This window comes from Ahaetulla prasina, chromosome 3 (genome assembly GCF_028640845.1).
Source record: "Ahaetulla prasina isolate Xishuangbanna chromosome 3, ASM2864084v1, whole genome shotgun sequence".
Taxonomy (NCBI): domain Eukaryota; kingdom Metazoa; phylum Chordata; class Lepidosauria; order Squamata; family Colubridae; genus Ahaetulla; species Ahaetulla prasina.
The window spans coordinates 179,053,311-179,066,462 of record NC_080541.1 but is presented as its reverse complement, the minus strand read 5'-3'; positions in this window follow the sequence as shown (position 1 = coordinate 179,066,462).

Here is a 13,152-nt window from a genome sequence, read left to right as displayed (position 1 = left end):
GCGAATAGGCCGAAATGAATACTTTCTGACTCCCATTGCCTTAAAAACCCAACACTTGGAAAGCTACACAGTTTGGTTTGGCTGCTAGCACCAAGCACTCTCATCTGAAACTCCTGCCATCAATCTGGGCGGAAAAAACGACAGCATCAAATCCTAAACAATTGCACTATGGCATCTGGCCAAGAATCAATTACAGATAAAACTTCTCTGAGAAGTACAAAAAGAAACTATCTAGTTCCACTGAGATGAGGAACAGCTATTTGTAAGTCAGGATGTCTTGAAAACAGTGTCACTGTTGAATCGGTAATGGCTTTGACTGCTTTGCTTGGGCACTAATCATATTATATTGCAGGGCCTTTTTCTAAGTTTGCTACTGATCAATAAGAACAGCTCAAACTGCCTTTTGAAGAGATTAGAATCATTCTCCATCTGGGACCAGACTCCTTGATGGCTGAGACAAAGTTATAATTGCAGGTAGGTCTAAATAGCTCTTCAGCCCTGAATGCAGCTCACAGGAATCCTAGTACAGCTGGGTAACCAAATGGAGTTCCAGGGTCCTGTTGTCTATCTCTCACCTCTTTATTCTTGGATGGCATTTTATATAAAGATTAACAATGGCCAAATCCATACATTATGTTAAATCACGACCTCATTAATTATCATTTGTTGAACAACTCCTGCAAAGAACGATATTGCTTCGTATATTCCATGAACTCGTATAATCTTCCCCAAACTTGGCTATTGTCCAACAAACGTATTCTAGATTTTAGGCAAGTGCCATGCTAGCTAATAATTATCATGATCCTACCTAAACCTGAAAGGACATTACATTGGGAACTCTGATTATGGAAGACTACAAGATTTGGCCAGCAAATATTATGCAACCAAGAACTGGTTGCTCTAAATTATAAGGTTGATTCTTAAAATGTCTCCTAGTTCACAGTTCTTTAAACCCAGAACTTTGAAAGAGAACTACGGCAATGAGCAAGCAAGTTACTTGCCCATCCTCACACCCCCTCCACACACACACACATTCCTCCCTCCCCCATGCAGTGAAAGCCAGATGCATCTGAGTTCAATCAGCATTCATTCATCCATCTCAGATGTAATCATTTTCTTCTGTTTATTTGCTTGTAAAATCCATAGGCTCTGGGAGTCTTCGCTCTTACATGCCAGGGTAGGGAAAGGGAAGATGCCAAATAAGATAGTGGTGGTAAGAACTTCCAAATCACTTACAATACTGGACAACACAGTATCAACAGTAGAGACCTTCAAATTTCTAGGTTCGTTCATATTGCAAGATCTAAGATGGACAGCTAACATCAAAAACGTCATCAAAAAAGCACAACAAAGAATGTTCTTTCTGTGCCAACTCAGTAAGCTCAAACTGCCCAAGGAGCTGCTGATTCAGTTCTACAGAGGAATTATTGAGTCCGTCATTTGCACCTCTATAACTGTCTGGTTCGGTTCTGCAACCCAACAAGAAAGACACAGACTTCAGAGGATAATTAGAACTGCAGAAAAAACAATTACTACCAACCTGCCTTCCATTGAGGGCCTGTATACTGCACGAGTCAAAAAGAGGACTGTGAAAATATTTATAGACCCCTCGCATCCTGGACATAAACTGTTTCAACTCCTACCCTCAAAACGATGCTATAGAGCACTGCATACAAGAACAACTAGACACAAGAACAGTTTTTTCCCCAAATGCCATCACTCTGCTAAACAAATAATTCCCTCAACACTGTCAAACTATTTACTAAATCTGCACTACTATTAATCTTCTCATCGTTCCCATCACCCATCTCCTCCCACTTATGACTGTATGACTGTAACTCTGTTGCTGGTATCCTTAAGATTTATATTGACTGTTTCCCTATGACTATCATTAAATGTTGTACCTTATGATTCTTGACAAATGTATCTTTTCTTTTATGTACACTGAGAGCATATGCACCAAATTCTTTGTGTGTCCAATCAGAAAAATTCTATCCTATCCTATCCTATCCTATCCTATCCTATCCTATCCTATCCTATCCTAGTCTAGTCTACAGGAAGGCAGAGGTAGAATAGTTAGACCCAGAGATCTATGGACACAGCCTCCCCTGCTGCTACAAGAATCCAAAATAATTATGTGGCTGTCATATCGCCAGAATATTGGGTTTAACTATGCCATCAGGTTTCTCTGATTTACAATTTTTAATCCTAATTATAATAGTCACTGCTCTTTAGTTTTTTAATTCTGAATGGAAAGAGGCATGATAGTTAATATGATTCATTTGTTGAAGACAGAAGAATGCAAGAGGAAAGACTATATAGTCCCAAAACACGTTCCCAGTTGCTCAGGCGTACACTTCCAAAACAGAACAGTGAATACACAAGAGCATAACTGAGTGGAAACAAATCAGTAATGAGGAAGAGAAATAAAAATGCCAACCATTATGTACAGTCAACGTTTCCCTGACAGAATCTCAGTGAGCTTTCCTTAACATGGAGATGAGGGAATGAGAAAAACATATTTGTTGAACATTTATATGCCAGGCATCTGTTAAGGCATAAAGCCTCTGCAAAGGAAAAGCATGTGTTTCTGCCAGCACAAAGAAGGATGTTCTTGAGTGTGCAAGTGTCTTTCAAGTGCAAAAGAATGAGGAAAAAAAAGAGCAAAACAGAAAGGCTTCCTTCGTTGTGCATCTGGACAGAAAACTAAGAACTTTACACTTTAAGTGCATTATAAGCATGAAAGCAAAAGACAGCATCTGGCAAGTGAAGGATTTTTCTAAGGGGAGTTCATGCAATGGACTCTGAACTCTATTCTCTTGCCCCATCATCCCCATCATCCCAAAAGGTTTCAGAGTCAAGGTTTTCCATGGTCAAATTAATTCAGAACATGCATACAGAACTTCTTCAGCCGGGCCTTTTGAATGGCTTTAAGGACATCTCAGTGTTTATGCATGTATGTTAGTTATGGTTTGACTGAGCTGCTATGATTTTGCCCTTTCTATTGTTATTGTGTCTTTTTTAAATATAATTTTATTGAAGTTTTTTTTTAAAAAAAGGGATAGAAATCAATACAAATTAATGCAAAGTGGGAAAAAGGAAAGAAAAAGAAAGAAAACATGGAGAAAGGTAAAAGTGCAAGAAAGAAAAGAAAAAATAGAAAAGAAAGACAAAAATACAAATGGTAGCTGCAATCTTCTTTACAGCAGTTTGTAAATTCAACTATCAATTCACCTTTTATTCTATGGTTACAACATAATTCTCTTCTTTCTATTGTCTATCCTGTCTAACTGTCAAAACCATAAATCATATGTTTATTTTATTTTGTTTTATACAAGAAATCCATAAGAATTTCTAGTTAGCAATAAGCACAGATATTGTATATTTTTCTTATTAAAAAGCCAATGTAGCCATATCTGCAAGTTCTATTATTTTCACCAACCACTCCTCCATTGCAGATAGTGCCACATATTTCCATCCTTGGGCATACAATATTCTTGCTAGTTATTAAGGACCAGAAAAAATCCATGATATTTTTCCTCTTTTTAAAAAAAATAATTTTCATTAAACAGTTTGTCTTTAAAAACAACACAAAAAACAATCACACATGTATAAAAACAAGACATAACATATTAAACATTACATAACATTAATGATAATTTTACAGCATTTCTTATTGACTTACGTATTTTGCTTTTGTAGTTCTCTATTTTTCCATTACTGATGTCATATTATCCAATATGGATTATCCACATTGGGTGAAATGGTGGATATAAACAAATGAATAAGCATTATATAAAGACCTAGAGAATTATGAAAAATACAGGTGTTCTGACATGGGCAGCCTAATGCTGCTAATGAGAAATTGTAAATGTCAAAATCCATAATTTCAGCAATAACTGGAAAGAAAGCAAATGGAAAGCATAAGCTGAACTCAGAAGGGAATTTATATGAGTTTTAAATGGAGATAAACTCTCACCATTAATATAGGGGAGAAAGAAAATAATACCTGCTTGTTAATAATATTTTACACTTACTAATAATAATAACTTACACTTACTAAAAATCTCTTACAGTTACACACTTAACAACTTCTTATCCTTTCTCCCAAAGTTATTTCTAACAGAAAATATTCTGCAGAGGTTCTAAGTGAATGTATTCCAAATCGGCAATTTGCTCCAGCTATTTTGCCTTCTTTCCTAGATCATATCAAACGTTATTTTTCTGTAAACAAATTTCCAGAGTCTACAAAAACCATTTTTGTATAAATATTATTAAAAGTTAATAAACAATAACAATAAAAAAGAAAATTAAAAACTAACAAAAGTTAATACAGAATAAAAGAAATGAAAAAGAGAAAGAAATGAATGGAGAAAGGTGCAAAAAGAAAAAATCAAATTTCTTTTGCAGCATATGCAAGTATAATTACATAATTTGCTCTGACTCTACATGTACAAAAAACACTCTTTTTTCTCCCAAAGGTGCTTTTTCAAGAGGCAACTGGACTTCCTTGTTTTTCTTTGAAGATGTTTTGCATCTCATCTAAGGAGCTTCTTCAACTCCTAGCCTGGCTAGGTGGCTCAGTGGCTAAGATGCTGAGCTTGTCGATCAGAAAGATCAGCAGTTTGGCGGTTCAAATCCCTAGCATAGATCTCCTGAGTGAGCAGGGGGTTGGACTACTTGAACTCCAAGGTCTCCTCCAACTCTGTTACTGTTAAAGCTCTGACAGGATGGTGGGAAATAGAAGGATTTCATTGGAATGGCATCCTTCCAGAATAAATTCAAATTAATTTTATACATTCTATATAGTTTATCAGCTGTCATGTATCAACAGAACATCATTTTATTAAAAATAATTCCTTAAGACTAGAATACATAGAACCTGAGCCATAAAGGTTTATGGACACAGCCTAGATTTGTATTTATTACATGTTCTCAAAATAGCACATCACATAATGATTTTTAAAGCTTAACCTCAGCTTCACTGTTCTATAAATATCCCTGCCACTCAAATCTGAAATCTTGTCCTTCGGATTCCAATAGCCTTCTGTTTCTCAGCAACATCCACTCTTTCATCCAAGCTAAGCAACAGAGAACAGAGCATTGCTTTGAATTAGATAGACCCAACACTCCTCTTTCCTTTACTTCTTGTACTACCTTATATTTAACTTGTGGTTTCTCCCGCCCCCCCCCCCCCCCCGCGCCATATAAATTTAAATATATCCAACTTTCATAAGAAAAGTCTATTGATCTCTCCATTAGTTCTTTGTAAAACATCACTTTATCCTCATTTGGGAGCTAGAGTCCCAACACCATAGTGTTAATTCCATGAAGATTAATTTCTACCCCAACAGCGAGGGCCTCTGGTGGCTCAGACTGGTAAGACAGTCTGTTATTAACACAGCTGCTTGCAATTACTTCACGTTCAAGTCCCACCAGGCCCAAGGTTGACTCAGCCTTCTATCCTTTATAAGGTAGGTAAAATGAGGACCCAGATTGTTGGGGGCAATAAGTTGACTTTGTATATAATATACAAATGGATGAAGACTATTGCTTAACATAGTGTAAGCCGCCCTGAGTCTTCGGAGAAGGGCGGGATATAAATGCAAATTAAAAAAAAACAAATGTAGATGTAGATGCTCATCAGTCAAAGTTGAGGATTAATATACAAAACAACTCCCTTTCGCTTTTTTATACCTATCAAAATAAATGCTTTGTAAGTCAAATATTTTATATCTTCTTCTTCTGATATGAGTTTCTTGTAGGTAAATAATGTCTTGTTCTAATTTTTTCGAATAAAGACATTTATTTTCTCCTTTGAGGAACATTTGCTCCATTTATATTCCATGTTAAACATTTGTAATTCGTACGAAGGCCAAAAGTTTAGATAAGTCAATACCTGTAGCATTTAATTCAGGATCAGCTTTTTCCTATTGCATCTGTTGTGATGTTTCTGTAGTATCCTCTGAGAATTCCATTTGGACCTCCTCCAATTTAAATCTTTCTTAGAAACTCCCTCACCTTCTGAACAGAATTCAGTCTGAATCTATGCCTTGCAAAAATAAAACAAAAGAATAAAAACACATCTTCCAATTTGCATTTCAAATCAAAATGCAATTTTTATTTATTTTTATTTACCAGCCAAGAAAAATATTCTTCTTTATTACATAGAATTCTAATAGGAATTTCTTTCAAAATAATTTCATCTGTATTATCCATTTTCAATATTTTATTAAAATGCTATTGAAGGCAAACGAAATCCAGGAGGAAGAAGAACATCATTGCTTCAGAATCTAAGGGACTGGTTTGGACAAAACTCAACAGCACTTTTTTGTGCAGCTGTTGATAAAAATAGGATCGCCAACACGATCGCCAACATCCGATGATGGATATGGCACAAAAAGAAGAAGATTAAAATGCTGCTGCAGGACCTGATACCTTGTCTTCTTTCTAACCAAATGAACCAAATTATCCCTTGGGACATTTCTTTTTCTGGCAAATCTAGAATTTATTCTATAGATTTTTTCCCAATCCAGAAAATTGCCCAATATTTTAATAAACTGTTCTCTAATATCTTCATTTAAAACCTCTGAAACAACTCAGGATTTCAAACAAAATTCTTTCTTTTTCACTTTCAATAAAACCAGATTATCTAATTATGTTTCTATTTCTCTATCCGTAAGTTACTGTGTAAAGTTTCCACTTCATCATTTCTTTTACCCCTGCTGATACTTGCTTTATAGAACATTCCATCTTTTAAGTATCTTCTTTCATCTCCTCTCTCAACTATATAAAGCTTTCATCCATTCTTTTTCAAAAGCTTCCCATTTATTGCCCATTTGTTCAAATAATTTCTGAAGCAAAACTAATGTAACTTTTTCTGCCGATTGCTCTAAGCGACCCTGTTCTACCTTCTCTTGCTATTTTTCTCAGAGATGCCATTGTATATTGTAATCCAAAAGTGAAAGTATCTCGAACAAGCAAAAGGAAAAAGCAAGCCTCCTTCTTTTTTAATCTTCTGTGGCTTTAAGAGTTTCAATCTAATGAAGCCTCAACGCGCACCATGTTTTTCACCTGGACTGACCCTTTATCTACTTTAAAGCTTTCTTAAATCTTCTCTTTGTTAAGCTTTTTGCTGAAAATTCTTAGATCTTTCAATCCTTAAAGTGTCTCTTTCTTTTTTTATAATTCCAAAAGAAGGTTTGATTCACCACTCAATAAATCTTACCTTTGTCACAGAAGAAATATTTCTATGTTTATAGATCAGTTGGTTTTAGCAGTTTTTAATGATATTGTAATGTTGGTTTATTTTAATATTTTGACTATTTTTCACTTGTTTCTACAAGAGTCACCTTGTAGGGGAGATGAGTGGTCTAGAAATAAATAAATAAAATAAATAGACAAATAACTTTCCAAAGTGATTAAGAAATGAGGAAGGCAGAATTTAATGTCCATGAGGGCTATGCCACAGTTGTGCGTGTAGATGGAATCCTGGGCCCCCTGCAACTCAATTCTCAATTCAACTACAAAAATATTCAGAGAATTTTTGAGGGAAGTTGATATCCAGAGTGCATATGGATAATCTCACAATCTCTCGTTGATCCAGAGAGATTACTGCTGCCAGAATCCTTCCAGCTACTGTTCTCAGCTGTGATGTCTTTCTATTCCTTTGGAAAATATCAGCCCACCATATCTCCCAACTCCCAACCAAAAATTCTAATAAACATTATTGAAAAAGTCATGACAAACATTTGAATTTATACCTGCTCAACAGAAACGTGATTCTATGACTGTAAAATCAGATAAATCTCTTCAAGCCAGCAGGTTTAACCGCCTTACTTTTCCAACGATCACTGCTTACACCTTCTTTAATTATAATCACATATCATTTTCTACATTTTCTGTGTGCTCCTGGGTACATGAAGGTGGAAACCAGAACCTTGGCACATGAAGATGGAAACCAGATGAAAACCAGGCGAAGATAGAAACCAGCTAATAATTGGAATGGTTGCTACACACAACTAGGTGAGATTGGTCAAAATGATGATCGGCTGCCCTCCAGTTACATTTACTGGGCCTAAGCCAGGGGTCTCCAACCTTGGCAACTTTAAGACTTGTGGACTTCAGCTCCCAGAATTCCTCAACCAGCTTTGTTGGCTGAGGGATTCTGGGAACTGAAGTCCACAAGTCTTAAAGTTGCCAAGGTTGGAGATCCCTGGCCTAAGCCACATTCTGTTATAATAGAATCTGTTATGACAATGAAAATCAAAGAAATAAAACAACGTAAACAACACATAAACCTATTTTTGTTCAGTAGCCAGTTATGCCATTAAGAAAACCAATGGGCTTGAAAAAAAAAAATAAGGCACCTACAGAAATGTTTGGAAATAATTCCCAACTTTCATCTCTCTCTCTCTCTCTTTCTCTCCTTCCCTGCCCCCTTTCTCTCCCTGATTAATTCCTTTGATTCCCAACGTTTGAGTATGTTTGCTGATACTTTATGCAACTAAAATAACATAATTTTTGCAAGTGAGAGGCATCAGCATACTGGAGGGAACCTCCATGCAAGGGTCCTTTTTGTAGACTTTAGTTCAGCATTCAATACCATCATTCCAGATATTCTTCTAACTAAGCTAAACCAACTACAGGTACCGGAACAGACTTGTAAGTGGATCACAAGCTTCCTAACAAACAGGAAGCAGCAGGTGAAGCTAAGCAAGATCACATCAAATACCTGTACAATTAGCACAGGGGCCCCCCCAAGGCTGTGTGCTCTCCCCACTTCTCTTCTCTCTGTATACCAATGACTGCATCTCCAATGATCCATCTGTTAAGCTACTGAAGTTCGCAGATGACACAACAGTGATTGGTCTCATTCGAGACAATGACGAATCCGCATATAGACGAGAGGTCGAACGACTAGCCTTGTGGTGCAACCAAAACAATCTGGAACTGAACACACTCAAAACCGTAGAAATGGTGGTAGACTTTAGGAAAAACCCTTCCATACTTCCACCTCTCACAATACTTGACAACACAGTATCAACAGTAGAAACCTTCAAATTTCTAGGTTCTATCATATCGCAAGATCTAAAATGGACAGCTAACATCAAAAACATCATTAAAAAAGGACAACAAAGAATGTTCTTTCTGCGCCAACTCAGTAAGCTCAAACTGCCCAAGGAGCTGCTGATTCAGTTCTACAGAGGAATTATTGAGTCTGTCATTTGCACCTCTATAACTGTCTGGTTCGGTTCTGCAACCCAACAAGAAAAACACAGACTTCAGAGGATAATTAGAACTGCAGAAAAAATAATTGCTACCAACCTGCCTTCCATTGAGGACCTGTATACTGCACGAATCAAGAAGAGGGCCGTGAAAATATTTACAGACCCCTCGCATCCTGGACATAAACTGTTTCAACTCCTACCCTCAAAACGATGCTATAGAGCACTGCACACCAGAACAACTAGACACAAGAACAGTTTTTTCCCGAAGGCCATCACTCTGCTAAACAAATAATTCCATCAACACTGTCAAACTATTTACTGAATCTGCACTACTATTAATCTTCTCATAGTTCCCATCACCAATCTCTTTCCACTTATGACTGTATGACTATAACTTGTTGCTGGCAATCCTTATGATTTATATTGATATATTGACCATCAATTGTGTTGTAAATGTTGTACCTTGATGAACATATCTTTTCTTTTATGTACACTGAGAGCATATGCACCAAGACAAATTCCTTGTGTGTCCAATCACACTTGGCCAATAAAAATTCTATTCTATTCTATTCTATTCAGAGTTCAAAGAAGTACAAAACCTTTTTTATACCGCCTCTCTCCGCCCCCACCCCCCACAGGTTCCAAGGAAAAGTGAAAATTTGGCCACAGAATACAGGAATGGGATGGTGGATGAGAATGAAAACTAGGTTAACGAGGATAGATTAAAGTGGAGCAGAATACACTGTGAATGAAAGCATTTTCTGATTCATTAAAAACATAAGCACATAAGTGATGCCCTTCTGGACCGGATCTCTGTCCCATCTAGTCCACCAATCTGTTCCTACAGTGAGCAACCAACTGCACAAGGAAGCACAAGTAGTATCTCAGCAGACGGCCTTACAGAGCAATCCCAGAGCAATCAAGGCTAATAGCTATTGATCCCCATGACTTCCAAAAATTAATCCTTTTTTGAAACTGGTCCAAGCTGGCAGCCAGAACCACAACTTGCAATACTTATTTGTTGGTAGACCCCAGTTGTTTCTGTTCTATGTATTGCAATATTATTGTGCTGTGACTCACTAATTTTCTCTCTCTTGCTTTCTGAATTACTACAAAGCGCTTCCTGTTTCTGGTCCTCCCCCCCCCACCCCCATTTCTTTAGGAATCATTGCACGTTACTAATCGGATGAATGATTGTTTTAGCTGGATATTTCTTAAAATACTCAGTTGGGCTTAATTGTAGTCAATTCATAGAAATGTGACAAGAGGAATTATTTTAAGATCCTTATTAAAGTTTAGTAAGAGAACTGACATATATTTTTAGCCAATAGGCAAGTAAAATAGCATTAAAATTCACTCTGTGTTGCAGACACTTAGATGGAATCAGTATTTCAGCATGAGTCTCTCCACACCAGAATTTTCCATTGAGTGTCTGAAAAGCAAACGTAACCATGGAGACTCAGCTCCAGGGCAACAGAACTTTGTGTCAGAAAGTGGCTGCACAGGTAGAAAGATGGCCCTGTGGAAACATAATCATCTGAAATAATGTCGTATGGGTCGTCTTAACAAAACCAATCTCATTTGTAGACTATCTGGGAGATACAAGTTCCATTAAATTTAGGATACTCATGGTCTCCCTGAAGAACATGGTGTGTAAAAAGCACAATCGAAATGCTACATACTGTATATTCCCAAAATTGTTTTTCTGCTCCTTTTTTTAAAATGAGAGTGGGACTCTTCTTTTTAGCTCCAAAGCCTCCTCGCTCCAAAGCCCCACAAAGTAAAAATCCCCATCTGTACTTAAAAGAAATCAAGTACATTTTTGTTGTTGTTAGTTGCGAAGTCGTGTCTGACCCATCACAACCCCATGGACAACATTCCTCCAGGCCTTCCTGTCCTCTACCATCCTCTGGAGTCCATTTAGACTCATGCCAACGGCTTCAGTGACTCCATCCAGCCACCTCATTCTCTGTCGTCCTCTTCTTCTTTTGCCCTCAGTCTTTCCCAGCATTAGGCTCTTCTCCAGTGAGTCCTTCCTTCTCATTAGGTGGCCAAAGTATTTGAGTTTCATCTTCAGGATCTGGCCTTCTAAAAAGCAGTCAGGGTTGATCTCTTCTAGGACTGACTTGTTTGTTCACTTTGCAGTCCAAGGGACTCGCAAGTATATTTTTAGCAGAAAGTAAAATAGCTTAACATGGAAGATGGAAGAAGAATTTGAAGATAAGAAGAATTTGAAAGATAAGAAGAATTTCAGCAGCAGTATGGGAGAAATACATTAAGAATTACTGGGTTATGATATATTCAACCTAGTCTTTTAACTTGAAGCTAAATTTACAATATCAAAACCACCATATAAGCATCTGCCTTTTCTGCTTGCCAGGATATGACTTGCAAGTTGTCATCAAATGTTCTCACCACTCATCCCATATTATTGCTGTTGTGTTGAAAAAACACATTGGTTCTAACAATATTGTGAAATCATCACTTATTCTCCATTATATACATGCACTTACATATATGGTTGCATTTCATTTTAATGATTTCAGCCTGTTTTTCTAAGCATCAAGACTGCTTTCCTAACTGACCAGATTCTCCAAGCTGGTGGAAGGTTCACACTTTTAGTGCCACCTGAAAAACATAACACTTCAGCATATAAGCAAATCTATTTTTTACTATTAGTAATGATTAATGACAGACTACTCCTAAACGCTTGAAGTACAAATCAGCATTTCATTTCATTAACTTCATTAGCATGAAGTTAAAGGGATCGGCCTAAAAAGTCGTGTAATGCCCTTTCCCGCCCCCCGAAATACAGCCATTATACTTCTCATTTTCTTATTTCCTCATACCATGTTTACGTTTTCAATGAATTCTCAGAACAAGCATCAGTACATTCCTGAGACAGTCCTACCCTTTTGGATTTTTGACTGGGCTGTGCTCTAAATCTATGCAATTCTTATCAATATTCTATTTTTTTAAATTACTGGCTGCATTTTCCCTTGTTCTTTATTGAGAGGAATGTTGCTAAGCTTTTGCATTTTATTTCACAAATGCTGGCATCCCCAAATCTTCATTCACCCTCCCTATCTTCCTCTGATTTTGCTTTTAACTTCGTTGGAAAACTTTCTGATCAGTTCAAGATTTCCTGAGGTTCTTTTTTTAATGAATAAGAGAATACTTGATATTTATAACCTACTCAAAATCATATCCATCAACACTGATCAACTCCATCAACACTGTCAAACTATTTACTGAATCTGCACTACTATTAATTGTCTCATAGTTCCCATCACCAATCTCTTTTCACTTATGACTGTATGACTATAACTTGTTGCTGGCAATCCTTATGATTTATATTGATATATTGACCATATATATTGTGTTGTAAATGTTGTACCTTGATGAACGTATCTTTTCTTTTATGTACACTGAGAGCATATGCACCAAGACAAATTCCTTGTGTGTCCAATCACACTTGGCCAATAAAAATTCTTTTCTATTCTATTCTATTCTGCAGTTGCTTCCTGTAAACTGTTTTCTGCCTTTTACAAATCATTTCCCCCAGGATTATTGGGCATGTTGATCAGATATGTTAGGACCTGTAATTTAATATATCTGGAGAGCATCAAGATTGGGGCAAACTCGTTCCATAATTGGCCAAAGTAGTAACAAAAGACTGGAGTTAAGAAAGATTCAGAGATCTTTCAACAGCACTTCTTATATGGAAATGAATGAATGACTGAATAAATATAGAAACATGCTTTAAAGAAAAGATATGCAGATTTATAATACATTTAGGAGTATAAACTTGCCTTCACAAGTTGTAGGTGTTTCATCACTGTTTTTAAGAAGAGACTGGACAGTCACTTGTCTAAAATGGTATAGGGTCTCCTGCTTGAGCAGGGGACTGGACTAGAAGACC